The sequence below is a fragment of the Stegodyphus dumicola genome, chromosome X2 (genome assembly GCF_044657685.1).
Source record: "Stegodyphus dumicola isolate Sdum_Otavi_A_Nest chromosome X2, ASM4465768v1".
Classification (NCBI taxonomy): Eukaryota; Metazoa; Arthropoda; class Arachnida; order Araneae; family Eresidae; genus Stegodyphus; species Stegodyphus dumicola.
This window is the reverse complement of record NC_140781.1, coordinates 27,870,611-27,889,150: the sequence shown is the minus strand read 5'-3', so window position 1 is coordinate 27,889,150 and position 18,540 is coordinate 27,870,611. Positions and strand designations below refer to the sequence as shown.

Below are 18,540 nucleotides of genomic sequence, written 5' to 3'. Positions count from 1 at the left end.
TGCCTTTATTTGATCAAGATAGAAGAAGAAAAGACAATAAGATGGAGGGGATCGTCAATTTTTTTTTCAGGCTTGCTGTCCTTGCTAGGACAGAATTTAGTTTATAAAAGAAAGCGAACTGCACAATTTCCAGATTTTAAGAGATGATTTCTGCAAGTTAAATATAGCGGGCGATCACTGGCTGAAAGATGCGCCCGGGGTTTGATGCAGAGAGAACGTTTTTGAAAAAAGGTGATGGAGAAAGAAGATTTCTGCTGTGCTTTAATGTAAAGGTTTCTGTCTCTGGTTGTGATGATTAGGCGATGCCGGTGTAGACTTTCAAGTGAAGACCAAAAGAAAAGGGTTCCTGTACTACAGAGAAGTGGCTACGGGCACCGAAAACGATTCCTTTTATGAAATGTCGAACTGTGGGAAAGTCAGTGTTCGTATGAACTATATCTAATAGTGTGGAAGACAGTGCCTCTTGTATCGAACCGTGAGGATGTCTGGATGCATACAAACAACATAGAACTATTGGAAATTACTCTGAAGCCGAAAGGTCATAACCTACATCTCTTTCATGCATGCATAAATGATTATGAGAATAAATGTGTAAATCGGAAATGGATAGTCAGGAGCTTGTTTTAAATTTAAGGATAAGTCTTTATGTGTATGCTGATTGTAATTTTATGTTAATGGAGTAGCTAAGAATATGCGAATTTTAATAATATGTTTCTATCCACTATAGTAAGTAAGGAAATTAAACTTATCATTACATAAATCGAACTTCGGCATGTGTAATTTCTGGTGCATTTGTACACTAATATTAAATGCACATTAAGGAAAAGATTAAATCTTGGAATTTTATTATCGAAATGTAAAAAGGTAGTTATTAAGAAATTACAAGGTTTCTTGTTTTGAATTTTGTACATATATTTTTAGCTTCATAGATTAAAGCTCATAGTGGCAAAGAAAGACAAAAACAAACTTCGAAACTTAAAAAAATTACTGACACTATTTAGTGACATAAATTCTTCCTCACTCTAATTCTATTGCAGAATGCGAAAAATAAAGGGCAGGGCGAATAGTTAAAATGCAACATGCAAATTCCTAAGTAAAGCTGATTCTAAGAATTTATGGTCTAATCTTCAGCTAAATAGATGCTTAAAAGACAAGATTTACTACTCGCATACTTTCATACATGTCAACTCTCTAATTCTTCCTACTATTTATGCGAGAAAGAAGGCCCCCATTAATATCAGTTCAATTGACTTTAACAACAGAAAATGACTTTAAATACCTGGATGTTGCAATTTAACTTTGAAAAGATAAGAAATCAAATAATGTCAACTGTGTCCAAAGATTTAAAAGATGATAAAACAAGGATTAATGCTTTAAATAAATACTTGTAAATTTTGCTAACTCATAGCGTTTTTTAATACATTTTTTCCATTTATAGGCATGGTTTCTTTCTTGAAAATCAGATCGTATGTTAACTTCGTACCTCATTAATATTTAGTCAGTTTTCCCGCTTCATTACATGCGCATTTTTAAGTACATGTGAAAAATTCAATAATACATTAAAAAGTTGCTTTCCACACTTGTCACTCAGCAGTTAAATCACAAAATAACTTAAAATATTTATTTCTTGATATATTGTTCCTTAACTGTTATTATTTAACCCTTTGCGGCACAGTGTGTCCGGTCTGGACACACCCAAAAATTTCCTTCTGTACGCACAGAAAAATTGAATGAAAAAAGATTTATAGCTTACTATAGGTTACTCTGACCCTTCTTTATTTATAGTAGATGGCAGCTCAACACAAACCAGTCCATATATTTTAGCCATGTTTAGTTTTTTAAGACCCTCATTTTTCAAAGAAATCTTTCAGATATTTTTTTAGGGTATAAAAGGAATTGTTTGAAAAGAAATTTCTATGTTATTTTTTTGGTTGTATGCTAATCTCCTTATTCTATATTAGTTTTAAGATTTTACCTTGAAATCTTGCCTAAAATCAAACGGCGAACCCTAGGTGTGACAAGAACGGGCTCACCGATAATCTAGGACAACTGAGAGTCTGTATTCTTTGTTTCTCCGCATCTCATCGGTCAGTTCATTGACAACAATGCTCGTTTCAGCACTCTTTTCGAAGCTCTATTCAATCAGTGTGCCCACTTTGGGCACACCCACAGAATTAAAAGATAAGTGCTATCTTCACAAAATTTTACTTGTGTACTCTTCTAGGCCTAATTAAACTGCCTACAGTTTTTTTTTTTTTTTTTTTTTTTTTTTTATCAAAACTCCAACTTTAAAAGGTAGCGTGTCGGAAAGTGTTAAATTACATGTGTGACCAAGTGACCTTAAAACTAAAGAATAAAAATATATTTTATTTTAAGAGCAAAAGTATATTTTTCTGTTTTGAATGGCAACACTGAATATGTTTGAAACGTTGTATTCGGTAGCTGTAGTTGGTGGGTTTGAAATTTGATGGTAGTGACGGGTAAAGAGTAGCTACAAGATAATATGAAAGATAAGAGTTATATTCCTAACCGTTACTTAAACTTGTTGAGTACCTTTCCACTTTTGAATGAATATGCATTTATATAACAAATGCTTAAATTAATGTTAGAAGATGTACTGGAAGATTTACTGAATGAAGTTATTTGAAGCATTGCGTTTGGGAGCAGTCAGCCAGCTGCTCATTATCTCAACAACTTTAGGATAAAGGACAGTGTTGCTACGATAAAATACAATACTTATAGATAGATGGAAAATAAATGAAAGCAGGGGATGAGCACTTTATGGTTCCGGAAGGACATGCATTTTTAAAGTCCCGGTTTGAAACATTCGAGCTGGTATTTTCTGTTTATCAGGTAAGAATTTATGGCATTTAACCGGCACATAATTGAGCTCTGACGCAAAATCATTGCATCATCAACCTTAGAGATGTGAAATCCATCATCAGAGCTATCACAGGTAGTACTTAAGGTGTATCCTGGCTTTTAAAATTAAAAATATTTCTTAAATGCGGCTCTCAGAAAATCTAAAATCTAAACTGAAACGTGATTACTATAAACTCTGTTTAGAGTTTTAGTAAGATTTTATGAATAATTCTCTTACCATAAGACATGGTTGATTCTTATTGGTGTTTCATGAACTCAAGTCCATTTCTTCCCTATCCACACGGTGTTTTACTGAGCAGAGCACTACCTGACTGTTGTGGGGGTAAACAAAATTATAAAGAGCAAGATATCTGGGATGGCACTTTATTAGTGAAAATGTGGTGCATGCCAAATAGGATACTCGGAAAATGTTTTAAAAGAAGAAGCGTGAATTCTGAAAGCAAGATAAATCAGATACTCTCTGATAATTAATAGGCAAGATTTCTGTTCAATATATTTTTGACTATCAAGTTAATATTCGAGGTTAGTGTTTGAGGGGATTTTTGTAATATGAGAGAGCAAATAAGATTTTGCGGTGAATATTTCCAATCCCCATATTTAGTTACAAGTCTTAAACAATCGTGCAGATGCATGTAAAGGCATAATTGGGTTGTTTTGAACTGCTGTATTTGAACTTTCTTACCGACTACTGACACGTAACTTTAGTTTTAAGGCTTATAACGTACAAAACTTAATTTCTTTTTCTCTGCGGGCGTAAATGAAGCTGTGAATGCTGAATCATTGGATATGGGGTATGCTAGTAGTTCCTTTATTCACAGAAATAACGACAACTATAATCATTAAATGGTATAGCTATCAAAATAAAAAAAATTAGAAGCTAAATATCTAAATTATAACAGAAAAAGGTTAAATAATATATGGACATTACTCATTCCGTCAACTAAGTGGCACTATGGGTTCCCTCGCGCCGCCGAACCAGGCGTAGGGTTTCAACCCCTGCCCTCGCACCTTGAAGCGAGAGAGACGCATCACTTTTGCGACACTGATCCTTGTCAATGATTTATTACCAGCCAGTCACACGGGTTGCCCCGTCGCCCAAGTACATTATCCAACGTACACGGGACTCCACCCTCAGGCAGTACTCGGGAGGCGAGAAAAGTTAACGAAGAATAATTTATTTGTTGCCAAAGTGTGTTCTATAATTTATCTCACCTGTCTTTCAGTAACATCAGAACAAGTCCATGATCTGCATCGCGACGTGGAAAAAAAACTGTGTCTGTTCTTGTCACTTTACCGTTGGTATGGGAATATAGGTGACAGTATGACTGTGTCCAGTTCCATCACAATTTTGAAGGAGAATTGTCCCCCGAGGACACGGATTCAAAGATCTCCCAAACCTCTTCTCCTACAATCAAACCATTCGAAAAGCTTTTTAGCTAGCCATGCCACAAGTGTCCCCCCGCCACAAAGGACACTATACAAGCATCAAAGTTTTCTCATGGTTTCAAATCTAGGTTCGACTATACTGCAGTCAGCATCATTAACCACCGATCAGGGGCATTAGTGAAGTTTAATCGACATAAGAAAATATCTTTCAAGATATTATGAAAGTCTACGTGAATATGTATATTTGCTTTTTTTTCAGGGATGTGAGTGCTCAGTTTAAATTCTCAGGTAGAAAATAATAAATAAATAAATAAATAAATAAGGTGATAATTTTAATAAATAAGGAGATAATTTTAAAGTATGAACAGTATAGAAGAAAATAATCATTACTTATTATTTTCATATTGGTACTGTTATTAAGCATAAAATCATACGTTTTAGAAAATTTCCTTCTAAGCAAGTGAGACTATTTTACTAAGAGAGATCTAAGTATGTAAAATACTAAGCATAATAATTAATGAGCAAAGTCAAAATTCTGTCAGACATAATTCGCATAAATATCGCATTAAGTTTTAATACAGAGTTCAGATATTTGAAGTGGTGGCGCAGTTCATTTATTTTAGAAGCTGGATAAATCACGCTAAAGCATTCATTTATTCATTGGAAGTTCCCCAAATTTAGCTCCGTTGTGATAACAAATGTTTCTAAATTTAACTCTGAGTTTGTAGATAGCCAGATAAGCTTGTAAACAGCTTTAATGTTTAACATGTTGAGGGAACTGAGTATCATTCCACAAAGGCAGAATTAAATCCTTTGAATTAGTTTGCGGTATTTAGTTTAGAAACATCTAGGATTAATAATCGCCAACCTTTTTTTTGTCTTATCGTAATAGTTTATTTGAAAGGATTAGAATTTATTATACAATTACGTAAACCAATACGAATGTTAAACATAGAAGTGTAGAAATGCAAGATAAATAATTTATATAGGCAATATAAGCCAATAAAGAACAATTAGAAACTTTATTACTTAATTCGCGTATTTCTGTGCATACATTTCTCTCAATTAAATAATTTTATTAATGTCAAATTAACCCTGAAGTGGAATAAGGAAAACGGTGGATTTTGATTATGTTTTGGCTGTTTCCTGATGATTACCAACACCTTATCAAAAATCATTTTTCATTTTCACTTTATCTTGAGTTATTCCTTTGAAAAAAGTTTTTGTTTTTGTTTTGTTTTCCCTAATTACTGTGTAGAGTTCTACTGGTATAGAAACTCAAATTACTGTCTTTCAGACCGTACCAGACTGAAAAGCGAGTTTTCGCTTTAGCCTGAAGCAATGACAAATTCGTAAGAAGGCTAAAATAACTTCTTTATTTAAGTCCTTAAATTAATGAAATGAACTTAGTTGTGCTACAGATGAATCTTCGTTACTTGCAGGTACTTAAAATATCATAAGATCAAGTTAAATTCAAATTTAGGTAAAGAAAACTACACATCAATAGAAAGTAAACTACACTACAATAGCTTTTTTTCATCAAAGTACACTAAGCTATTGTAGTGTAGTACACTAAGCTATTGTAGTGTTGTCGAAAACTACACATAAAACAGACGCATTAAGCTGGCTGAAGATAATTAATTACAGGCGCGAATTTTAAACGTTGGTTAGCAAGATGCTGAAGTCGAAATAACGCATGCAGAGCTGGCGATAATACGTAACAGCAAGATGAGACTATCAGAAGCTCTAAACATTCATTGCAAAATGCTAATACATAACTTTTGAAAAGCTTAAAAAAATTCTACATCTCATGTCGTGGCTTGAGGAGCCTCATAAATGTAGAAAAAGATGAACAGCAGGGAAGATGTGAAAGATTGTCATTACCTATGATATCGATAGAAGTACTTCGTTCAAAAAGAAAATTTATCCCAATCTTTTGGTCAAATATTTTGATCGTTCTAGTTTCTTTTTATATTTTTGATAACAGATGAGTTTTTTTCTTAACCTGCTTCAAGTTAGTTCAGAGTTGAATACTTGCCTTACTTTCTGAGAGTTCTTCATTTCTAGAGTATAGAGTTAGTTGGGAATTGTTTCATCAATTGGGTAAAATATCATATTTTAGTTTATATATATAAAGATATTATATGATCTTTTATATATAAGAATCTTTATCTGTCTATCAATCTAGCTATATATTTGGTTTTAATTTGCATAAATAGTAACTGCTTAGAATTAACCTTAGTGCTTTTTCCCTAAATTAATTATTGTAATGTGTATTAATATAACTTCAACGAGTCATAAATTTAAGCAATAACAAAACTGAAATGAAAATTTCGTTATCCAAGTGTACTCGTATTAACACTTTTATTATCCAGTAATAATAAAATGGAAATATATGCCTCAGTCGAGAAATTAGGTAACTTGGCCATTTTAAATACACCCAGCATAATTTCTAACATTTCATTTACCTCTGTGATTATTAAGTAGATTCAATAATTATAAACCGCGGACGCGTCTAACTCACCTCATGCGCTCATTCTGTCTGATTATTTTCTGTTTATTTGTTGCCCTGTAGAGACATTAAGTATTTTTTGAAACGAGAGATATGAAAAAATGAGCAACGCCTTCGCCGGGACTCGAACTACGGGCCTCTCGAATGCGTGCCGAGCGTGCTGACCACTACACTACGAAGGCAGGACCTTATATACTCATTATTTTAAAAGGCGGCTGAGGATTAGGGTACCCAGTCGCAAAATCCTGGATGTGGAGATTCATCATCCAACCCCTTTTAGTTCGGGCGCAATTGTAGAGACATTAGGTATATTTTGGAAGCAGGAGTGATGACAAATAAAGCACCGCCTTCGCCGGGACTCGAACCACGGGCCTCTCGAATAAGCGCCGAGCGTGCTGACCACTACACTACGAAGGCATGTTAAGAAGGCGGGAGAAATACCTTAGAGCCTATTATTGTAAAAGGATGAGGATTTGTTCAGCTTCATATCTAATCAGCTGCTGGGGGGTCTTAAACGTTTAGGTTTTGTTTCTTGTAACTCTGGCCTTGAAGGATTTAAACTTCAGTATAAGATGAACATTTTAGGAACATTTTGAGAAGGTAAAAATATATCTGAAATTGTTCGTGACGAATGAATCGGATTTGTGTTTCTTGCAATATGGCAAAGTACTATAACTATTTGCCTAAAGAAAAGATTGCCTTTGTAGAAGACCTTTGTAAGTAAAACTGGCTCGTATTCATTTTACGCACAGGTGAAAACAAGAAAACGCCCATCCAGCTAGCCTCTTCGTCGGAATATGAAGTCTGTGAAGAAAACGAGTAGTATTGTATTACAATAAGCAAATAATATGGTAATTGAAATATAAAGGATTTTTTAAAGCTATTATTTTAATTTTAATAAAAGCTTAAAATTTAAAATCTGCTTACGTGTTTGAATGTGACAAAGCACACAAAGATTATTTGTCTGAGGGGAAAAATACAGAGAGGCAGTTTGCCGGTCTCTGAACACAAATTAAACAACAGATAGTCAGCGGTTTTATAGACTCATCCGATTGAACATTAATCCTGCTGTAACGAATCTGGTGCTTAACAAACTCCCGAATATTAAGAATGAATGTTTTGGTCCCATTTAGTTTCCTATAGATTAATCTTATTTTATACAGTTATAACGAAACTTCAGATGTATGAAAATCAGAGATAGCGCCTTTTATAAATTTTTGACTAAAAGCATTTTTTTCTGTTTTTCATACTTTTCCCAGAATTTCTTAAAGCTTTAAATGAAAAATTATTAACCCTTCATGTTCCATGTTCAAGCTATCAGGATAGCGGAAAACAGCTTCATCTTACTGTTCTTTTTCGTTCATCTTCGTCTTTCTCTGTGTTCCTAAGTATAAGCTATATATGCAAAGAAGGTATTACACCTAATTCTTGGAGAACCAAACACACAATAAGAATTTCTTAGGAGATTCGATTATGTCACATAGTGCTGTTGAGTCAAGGAGCTTGAAAGGATTGTTTGCTTCCGTTCAAGCTCTTTGACTGAGGTGTCAGACAGATCAAGATTGATGCTATGATAGAAAGTTTGAAATGTTTGACAGTAGGGAAGAAAGTGAATAGATTCTTATAAGCGGTGGCTACAGAGAAGTTATTCTTTAAGGAAATGGAAACTGATAAAACTTATCAGTTTGTTTTGTTTCAGTATTTAAAACACTTTACAACGTTCTGTCTGCTTGACTGGAGATTTTGCATTCTTTAGGTGCTTTTAAAGGTTTAGTGTGTTCCTAATAAGAGCTATAAAACTTTCGTTATGTTGTAAAGATCTTAAGTTTTACTAACGTTTATTTTATTTTAAATCTTTACTATCACTTCTTATTTTCTACTTCCGGCCAGAATTATAAGCGTGAAGGAGTTTATGCAAAGTTGTCTGGCGAACGCCAAGTATTTAAGTGTGGCCTTTTTGCCAAGCAGAAGAGAGGAAGCCGTGAGTTCGAAGCAGGCCGCTTACCTTAGAAGTTACGCAGTTGCTACTTTGCCTTCCAGGCCAGAGGTTTTAATCCTCTTGATAAATTAAACGTATTGTAGTGTTCACAGTCTCTGTGCTACATACGCTTCCTGTTATTATAAGGCCAATCTTATTCTAAAGTTAAACTAGAGTTTAGTTTTATTTTGATATCTTTTAAGTTAGACCCCGAGTGGAGGGTCATTGTATTCCGAAGTACGGAAGTCATTGTATATAAAGAAAAAAAATAAAGGGTTTTGTATACCCTTCGTCTGTATCCTGTCTACTTACTACAATTAGTGAACATAGCTTTAGTAAGCTCTCTGTTCTAGTCAGGTCATTGTATGTTTCCGAAGAAGGTTAGAAGAAACATTGAACCTGATAGTGGCGCCCGACGAAGAATAACCATGGCCGAGTTTCAAGAAGAACCTGTGCTGCCTGCAGAAACAGCTCAGAATCCAGAAATGCCAGCTGCCGCCCTGGAAGGATTTGGGTACATTGTCCAGACCATGCGCGCTTCGATGAAACCAGAAGCAACGTTTAATGGAAACTCACAGGTAACCAGTTTTTTGGAAAAATTGGATGACCACTTCATGCTCTACCCCGTGCACGAGTTTCAAAAAGTTACCTTAGCTACCAGCGCTTTGAGGGGCCAAGCGCTTAACTGGTTCAAATGTATCGGCAGAAGTCTCTTGGGTCAAGCAGGAAGTCCCACCTATACCTACGAAAATTTCAAGACTGCCCTACTAAAAGCCTTCCCTGTTGTAAGGGATCGTGCGAAATTAGAAACAGAACTTTTCAGTATATATCAACAAAGAATGGAAAACCTCTTGAGTTTTATTTTAAGAAAAATTCACGTTTTCAAGCTCTTGTATGGAAACCGTCCGGATCCTGAAATAATTCAAGTGATTTTGCCGAGGTTACTACCCCAAGTGCAAGACTTTATTGAATTGAGAAATCCGACTACACTGGAAAAATTATTTGAGCTAGCAATCCAGTTTGAAAGTAGAAGAACGGCGGACGTCGAAAGAAGACGCCAATATCAACAGCGAAACCAATTTGGTACGCCAAGACTACAGCAAACTCAAGCACATGGCTACGGAGAAAAAGCGAATCAGTGGGCAAGGAAACCCGAGCATTCAAAAACAGCCGGCGAACGTCGACAGTTCAATAGCAACCCAGGAAAAAAGTCTCAAGGCCAGTGGAGAAAGAAGGAAAGCACCGAAAGGAAAAATAATTTAAACTAAAACGGATTTCTGCTGACGAGAGGGTGCGGAAATCCGAAGGCCACGAAAACCCCTCTTCCTACAAGTTAAATACAGTAATGGTGAAAAATTTAACTCTTCCGAAGATTGAAGTCTTGGTAAATAATATCCCGGCCACCGCACTTCTGGATACCGGCGCGCAGTGTTCCTGTGTGGCAGAAGTCTTTTTTAGAAAGTATTTTCGCAAATACCGCATATATAATGCGGATAATACAACAGTATTAGCGGCGCAAGGAGAACAATGTAAGTGCGTAGGTAAAGTACCTTTGTACATCCGTATCAAGGACGAACAAGTAAAGGTGATGTTTTTTATAGTAAAGAATTTGCAAGCACACTTAATACTAGGAATAGACTTTCTTTCAGACGCACAAGCTACACTGGATTTTAATGAAGCGTCTCTTAAGCTGACGATGAAACCAGTGCGTGTAGAAAAGGTTGAACCGCCAAGGTTAAATCTCGACCACCTGCCTAATGACGAGCAAGATAGAATCCGACAAGTGGTAAGTGAATTTGCTTCCTTATTTAGTGATATTCCAGGATTTACCCAGGTTACTAACCATAGTATTGACACCGGAGATGCATTGCCGGTTCGTCAAAAACCATACCGGTATGATAAGAATAAGGAAAAAATTATAGAATGGCATATTACCGATATGCTACGTAAAAAGATCGTAACGCCTATCTCAAGTAGTTATGCTAGTCCGGTGGTTTTATGTAAGAAAAATAATGATTATCCTTTGGAGCATCCAAAAAGGTGGAGATTCGCTATTGATTACCGTAAATTAAATTCCATAACGAAATATCCGGTATATCCGTTACCGATTATAGAAGAAATTTTAAGGAACATAAAATCAACCAAATTTATGACGACTTTAGACTTAACGAATGGTTATTTTCAAATAGGGATCAGGCCTGAGGACGTGCCTAAGACTGCTTTTATAACCAAGTCTGGCACTTATGCATTTTTGCGAATGCCGTTTGGCCTTTCAGGCGCCCCAGCAACATTTCAGCAATGCATGGACATTGTGTTAAGACCTGTTCTCGGAAAGTCCACATTTATCTATTTAGACGATATCATTATTACTAGTGATAATCTAGACCAACATGTACAGGATTTAAGACAGGTGTTTTCTTTATTAAATGAGGCCGGTCTAAAAGTTAATGTCGAAAAATGCAAATTTGCAGCCCCTGAATTAAAATATTTAGGTTACAAAATATCGCAAAAAGGGATCGAGACAGATGAATCAAAAATAATCGCTGTACAAAAGTATCCGACTCCAAACACGGCAAAGAAGCTCTCTTCTTTTCTAGGACTTTGTTCATATTATAGGTCCTTTATAAAAGATTTTGCGGCTATCGCTGAGCCATTGTTAAAATTAAAAAGGAAAAAGGCAAGATTCTCGTGGACGGCCGAAGCCAATAGTGCTTTCGAAAAATTAAAACAAGCATTAACGCAAGCCCCTGTGTTGAAATTTCCTGAAAAGGATGAAAATTTAGAAATTTCAGCGGATGCTTCGGATTATGCGGTAGGAGCGGTACTTTCGCAAAATCAGCAGCCAGTGGCATTTTTTAGCCGAACTTTAAATCAAACACAAAGAAACTATTCCGCGACCGAGAGAGAGGCACTTGCAGTTCTGTTAGCAGTGCAAAAGTTCCGAGTCTATTTTGGAAAGGCGCCGATAACAGTATATTCTGATCATGCGGCGGTAACTAGATTGTACTCTGGGAAAAATTTATCCCCAAGGTTAATAAGATGGGCACTCAAGCTGCAAGAATATAATCTGGTAATCAAGCATACCCCCGGAAAGGAAAATATCGTAGCAGATGCCCTGTCACGAATTAAATTAGACGAACAGGGTAATACCGTAAAAGTTGCAATGCTGACAGCGTGTACAATAAATTCCCGAGAAACTGTAATAACCGAACTGGGTAAGGATCCTGAGTTTGGAAGTATTTATGAGTATTTGAAGGATCCTGAAAATTTTAGCCACCAAGATATTGTGGCGATAAGAAATAGGGCGGCCCATTACGAACTAATAGATGGTCTATTATTTTATACAAAAACTACGAATTCCAACAACGAATTTCGACCTGTTATCCCAGATAGTCTTAGATTAAATATCCTGCAAGAGCTCCATGACAGCCCTTTAGCTTCTCATGCTGGTATTCGAAAAACTACTCAACGCGTACGCGAAGCAGTCTACTTTCCTGAACTGCAAAAGTTAACAAGGGCGTATGTCCAGTCCTGCCCAACATGTCAAGCCGTTAATTATATTAATTTCCGCCCGGCCGGGTTTCTAAATAGTATTAAATCCGAATTTCCAAATGAAATAATCGGCATCGATTTATTGGGCCCTTTCCCAAAAAGTCAGTTAAACAAAAGTCGCTATCTCCTTGTTATAGTTGATCATTTTAGTAAATGGACCGAAATTGTTCCCTTAAAGCGAGCCTCCGCGAAATTAGTTACCGATTCTATTTTAAATAAATATATTTTAAAATACGGGCGCCCCTAAAAGTTATATCGGATAATGGTCCTCAATTTGTAAGTAATATATTTGAAGACATGTGCCAAAAACTGGGCATACGTCATTTAAAAATGGTCCCGTATCGGCCGCAATCAAATATAGCGGAACGGGTCAACAGAAATATAGTGAAAATTATCCGTAGTTATGTTAAAAATTTTCATAAAAGCTGGGATAACTATGTCAATGAATTTGCTTTCGCCCTTAGGACCGCAAAACATGATACAACGGGCAAAACTCCTGCTGAGTTATTTCTAGGCAGAAAGGTTATAACACCGTTAGATAAACTATTTTATGTGCAACAAAGAGCCCCAGAATTTAAAATGGGTGATATAGAAAAACTAATAAAAGAAGCAAAAAAGAATACGGAAGTAGCACAAAGAAAACAAAAATTGTATTATGACTTGAAACGACGGGGAGTAACTTATAAAGTAGGGGATGAAGTACTAAAAATTAAGCATTCACTTTCTTCAGCACCAGAAGATAAAACTACCAAATTTTTTCCACGCTTTGAAGGACCATATGTTATAGAAAAAATAACTCACGCTGTTGTAGTGTTAAAGGCAAGAAATGGTGAAACCTGTTCCGCAAACATTGATCAAATCAAGCCCTACTTCGATCGTAATAAAATGCAAATCTTTTCAGATCTTTTGCAGGATCCGGTACGGCAGATACCGCAGGTACAAGTTCCAGAGGTGGGAAAACGACAGGTACAAGGGCAAGCCAATGAGAGACAGAAGCAAGTGAAAAGAAAATTGCCCCGCGGAAAAACTGAAGGTAAAAAGAAAAAGAAGCCGTTCCACCGTCCAAAAAACAGAGTTCACGAACACCCCCAGAATGAAGAAGGGAGAAGGACGACGTATGTGGAAAAGACCGGGAGAAAGGACGGCAACTATAACCCGGCTGTGAAACGGAAGATTGACTCATCCGACAGAACTCTCCGCAGCAAAAGTCGCCGAACTGCGGAAGGGCCATCAGCGGCGGAGGAAAAAGTACAAGAAAAATTTGAACGGCCAACAACGAGGTCCAAGCAGGATCACGACAGAAGTTTCCCGGTTCCACCAAGACCAGCTGCCTTCAAACGGCCAAGACCACAAGCAGAGCACAAAAGGAAGATGTTCAAGGGTGGCCGTAGTGGTGAAAAACGGAAGCTTCCAGAGGAAAGCACTGAAGGGCGAGCCCGTACAAGAAGGAGGATCAACCAAGCTACGGTCTGCAGCACCTTTAAAGACTGGGCCCAGAAAAGGATGTCTGAATATTACAAAGATAAGTAAAATTTTATGTTACTTTACAAACTTAAGTTAATCTTTCATTCTTACTGCAAGTGGCAGATTTCAAGAAGTTTTACCTCATGCGAGGTCTACCTTTATCGCCAAAAGGGCGAGAAATGAGTTGTGACCGATTTTCTTATTATGTTTTTCAATTACTCGCGCGTAAAACTAAAGTTGATGTATAATAGCGTTGTATAAAGACTTAAATATTCTAAAAAGTTATTGTATAAATTTTATTTAAAACATTCTAACAAGAAAGAAGTTTTAGTCTGAAAGACTTTTTGAAATGTAGTATTATTTCAATGTAGAAAGAATTGGCACTTGCTTTGAAAAGAATAGAAGTTAACAATGTACTACTAATGTATGTTTTCAAATGTGTAAAATTAACGGCATCTTGATATGTTCTTGTATACATGTGAACTGTTATTTTGAATGTTTAGAAATACCGTGATATGGTAAAAGTGAAAGTAATGTTAAAAATTTGTTATTCGTGTGACTGTAAAGATTAAATCATGGTGAATATGTGTTAAAGGTTGAATGATGTAGTTAGGCTCTCTGACGCTACACTTTAGAGTTAGCCACTTTCAGAATAGTACCTCAGGGTCTAGAGTTGAAATTAGGGTGTGTTAAGAGGTCTCGTATGTTGAATTTTAACACGTTAGTGTTTTGATTGTAAGAGGAAGTGTTGAACACATAGACAGAAACACATTCGTGTTTGGTGTTTTTACAACACATGTCAGAGAGCACGGGGAGAGATAATTAAAATAGTCATGAATGAAATAAGAATGTTAAGAAAAGTATATTCTATATGTTATTTGCAATGTCATTCTGTAACATTTCATTAAACTAGTTTTCCTTCCAGATCTCTGGAAGGAACCAGAATTGAATAAAGCTCCTGTTTAGATGCAGTACAGATGAAAAAGAAAAAAGATTGTTGTATATTCCGGGAGCTGCTATTGTAAGAAATTTCTTTCTTTTAAAATTTTCTAGTTTCTAGCTAAGTTATGATTGTAAAAGGTTGGCCTCGCGTTAGTTTCTAGAGCTAAAAGTTTTCAACAAGGTCGTTTTAGACCTCAGTTTCAAACCAATTAACTCTGGCGGGAAGTATGTAAGGATCTTAAGTTTTACTAACGTTTATTTTATTTTAAATCTTTACTATCACTTCTTATTTTCTACTTCCGGCCAGAATTATAAGCGTGAAGGAGTTTATGCAAAGTTGTCTGGCGAACGCCAAGTATTTAAGTGTGGCCTTTTTGCCAAGCAGAAGAGAGGAAGCCGTGAGTTCGAAGCAGGCCGCTTACCTTAGAAGTTACGCAGTTGCTACTTTGCCTTCCAGGCCAGAGGTTTTAATCCTCTTGATAAATTAAACGTATTGTAGTGTTCACAGTCTCTGTGCTACATACGCTTCCTGTTATTATAAGGCCAATCTTATTCTAAAGTTAAATTAGAGTTTAGTTTTATTTTGATATCTTTTAAGTTAGACCCCGAGTGGAGGGTCATTGTATTCCGAAGTACGGAAGTCATTGTATATAAAGAAAAAAAATAAAGGGTTTTGTATACCCTTCGTCTGTATCCTGTCTACTTACTACAATTAGTGAACATAGCTTTAGTAAGCTCTCTGTTCTAGTCAGGTCATTGTATGTTTCCGAAGAAGGTTAGAAGAAACATTGAACCTGATAATGTAGCCAAAAATAAAGCGTTCTTTATTGAAGATTAGGTAAGCTATATATGAAAAATACTGAATGGATGTAGCAAAGTCGATATCTACTGGGAATGCACTTTGTCTAAATCTACAGTTGGTACCATGTAGAAAAATCGAAAATTGATCCTTTCTATTCATGGAAAAAAATTAAATACCAGAAAAAGTTTGAGCAAGGCCGACCACAAGTACGTTAAAGAAGCATTCTGACATGGTTTGCCTTTGACAGAAGTCACAGTCTGTTAATGGATAAATGCTTCAGACAACGTCAGATGAATTTGTCAAACACTTTCAAAAGACTGCTTTTTTGTACTCGCATAGCTGGTTGGATAGATTTTAGAAGCGGAGCATTATTTTTTCAGGAAAAAGTTTCAGCGATAATCAAGGAGTGTTTTAAAATTTGATGTCGAGAAAAGAGACAAAAATTACTTGAGATGATGTCTTTCAACACTGAAAAGGAGAAAGATATTTTCACCACCGACGAAGCTGGGCTGTTTTAAAAGATGATGCCAAACTAAGCTTAACATTTAGAGACCAAAGACACATTGGTGTAAAGATGTTAAACTTATGAATCATAGTTCTTCTGCATGCAAACATGAATGGCACAAACATATGGGATTTTAGTGATTGGAAATTCTCCAAACGCAAGTCCTTAAGCTTGTAAAAATTCATCTCCATTCTTATAAAGCTATTCAACAGGCATGAACGATGCTTGGAACTGTTCGAAAATCAACTAGGGAAGTGAGCGGAAGAACATTCAACCAAAACGCATAACATTCTACACTTAAACTTGTAGAGTCTTTAGGTTATTTTGAAGTAGGAGATGTGAAAAATGTGCAATGCCCTCGCCGGGAGCCGAATCTGACATCTCGAATAAGCGCCGAGTGTGCTACCATTACACCACGAAAGCATGCTAGAAGGAGGGAGAAAATGCTCCTTTTAAAGGGCAACTGGGGATTAGAGGACCCAGTAGCCAAATCCTTGTAGTGATGAATAACTGTCCACTACATTTTAGTTCGGGCGACACTGTAGAGTTATTTAGATTTTTTTTATGTCAGGAAACTGAAGAAATGTGCAATGCCCTCTCCGGGACTCGAATCTGGACCTCTCGAATACGCACCGAGAGTTTTACCGTTACAACACGAAGGAATGTTGGAAGGAGGGAGAAAATACCTTATAAACTGACTATATACTTCCCACACGTATCATACACTGGTGTGCAAAAATTAAGGACGAGACGGTTTTTTCAATATAATTTTGTACAAAAGCTTTCCAAATCAACACATTTAATACCGTAAGATCCCCAATACGTAAGGACATGAGTAAAGTAAGCAACACTTACTAAAAGAGAAATCAGAGGGCTAAAAAGAAGCTTTATTGAAAAAGTAGCATGGAGCGCAATGTGGCTGAAGGCCGAAACATCCCTGTGATGGGTGTCCAGCAAGAAACATCCGGTCTTTAATAGGGGATATGATCTCCCCTGACTGCTAGGCAGGTTTCACAGCGTCTGCCTATGCTGAGAATGAGGGTGTCAATGAATTGTTGAGGCATTGCTGCCCATTCGTCTTGTAGCGCCAATCGAAGCTCCGGAATCGTTACGGGTGGTAAGGTACGAGCTGCCAAGCCTCTGCCTAGAAAATCCCATACATGCTCGATGGGATTGAGATCCGGAGATCGTGAGGATATTGAACGTATGGATCGTGCCGACCAATCCATACGTTCAATATCCTCACTCTCTAAGAGCTGTTCGGCAGCTACTGTGCGATGACATGGTGCATTGTCGTCCATGAAAAGGAACTGCGGACCCATAGCGCCTCTAAAAAGACGCACATATGGAAGAAGAATCTCGTTACAATAACGGGTCCCGTTGACTGAACCTGCGTCGAAGATGTGAAGGTCTGTACGACTACCAAGCATGATGCCTCCCCAAACGAGAACACCGCCACCTCCATACCTGTCCCTTTCAATGATGTTCGAGGGAGGATTGCGGCTTCCTCGCTCTCTCCAGATGAGTATGCGATGAAAATCGCTACTCAGACTGAATCTGCTCTCCTCTGTAAAGAGTACTCGTCCCCATTCATTGTCTCTCCAATTCCGGTGTTCCCGGCACCACAGAGAACGCCTTCTCCGATGGGCAGGCGTTAGAGGTACACACAGTACAGGGTGTCGTGCAAACAGACCACCACCGTGCAGTCTTCTGGCCACGGTAAAACGCGATATCGGTCGTCCAGTCGCCTGTGTCGTGTGTCTAGCGATTTCTCCCGCTGTCTGCCGCCTGTTTCTTCTGGCCTGTAAGGCAATATACCGGTCATCTGCGGGTGTGGTTCCTCGATGACGACCACTACTAAACTCCCGGATAGCTGTTCCTGTAGTTTGAAATTGTCTCCAAAGTCGTGAAACGATGCTGTGAGCAATTCCGAACTCTGCAGCCACACTTGTCAGACTGCGGCCTTCCTCCAACTTCCCAATGATTCGACCTCGGGTAAAAGCATCCAGATGTCGTCTAATAGATTGATTATTCGCCATTTCTCGCTGAAGCAGCAACTCGGTATGATTTTAACTGCTATACGGCGTGCAATCTCTTTGCCAGAAATACTGATCTTACACCGACAACATGCTTTATACTACTCAGACACTCCCCCATTACGTCTACCTGCATATCTGCGCATGTGCTACCGTACATCACCTTACTTAATCTCCTGATTGGTCTTTCTGTCCGCTCTGCCTCTTCGTTCAGCTGATATGCTAATTTTTCGACTTCGTCCTTAATTTTTGCACACCAGTGTAGAATGATATAAGTTTGTTTTATTTTCCTTGAATATGACTTCGATTCTGCAACCAATGGACCATTCGATTCTGCAACCAACCTTCGTCTGCAACCAAGACGTGATCAGGAGCTTGAAATATAATTAAAGTCGTTCGTTTTTAGCATTATGGATAAGTACGACAAATGAAGGCTGTATTGTTTCTCTTGAAAAGTCTTCTTGCAGAACTGTTTTTCGA

At 37.2% G+C, this 18,540-nt stretch overlaps 1 protein-coding gene and 2 non-coding genes across 3 annotated transcripts in view; all 3 read right to left on the bottom strand.

Annotated features, from left to right (window-relative positions):
- LOC118191506 (trissin receptor-like) overlaps nucleotides 1-18,540 on the bottom strand; it is a 568,898-nt gene that overhangs the window by 22,585 nt on the left and 527,773 nt on the right. The gene's annotated exons all lie outside the window — the stretch shown is intronic.
- On the bottom strand, nucleotides 6,891-6,963 carry TRNAA-CGC (transfer RNA alanine (anticodon CGC)). The gene has a single exon. It is a non-coding gene; the product is annotated as a tRNA-Ala (tRNA).
- On the bottom strand, nucleotides 7,126-7,198 carry TRNAK-CUU (transfer RNA lysine (anticodon CUU)). The gene has a single exon. It is a non-coding gene; the product is annotated as a tRNA-Lys (tRNA).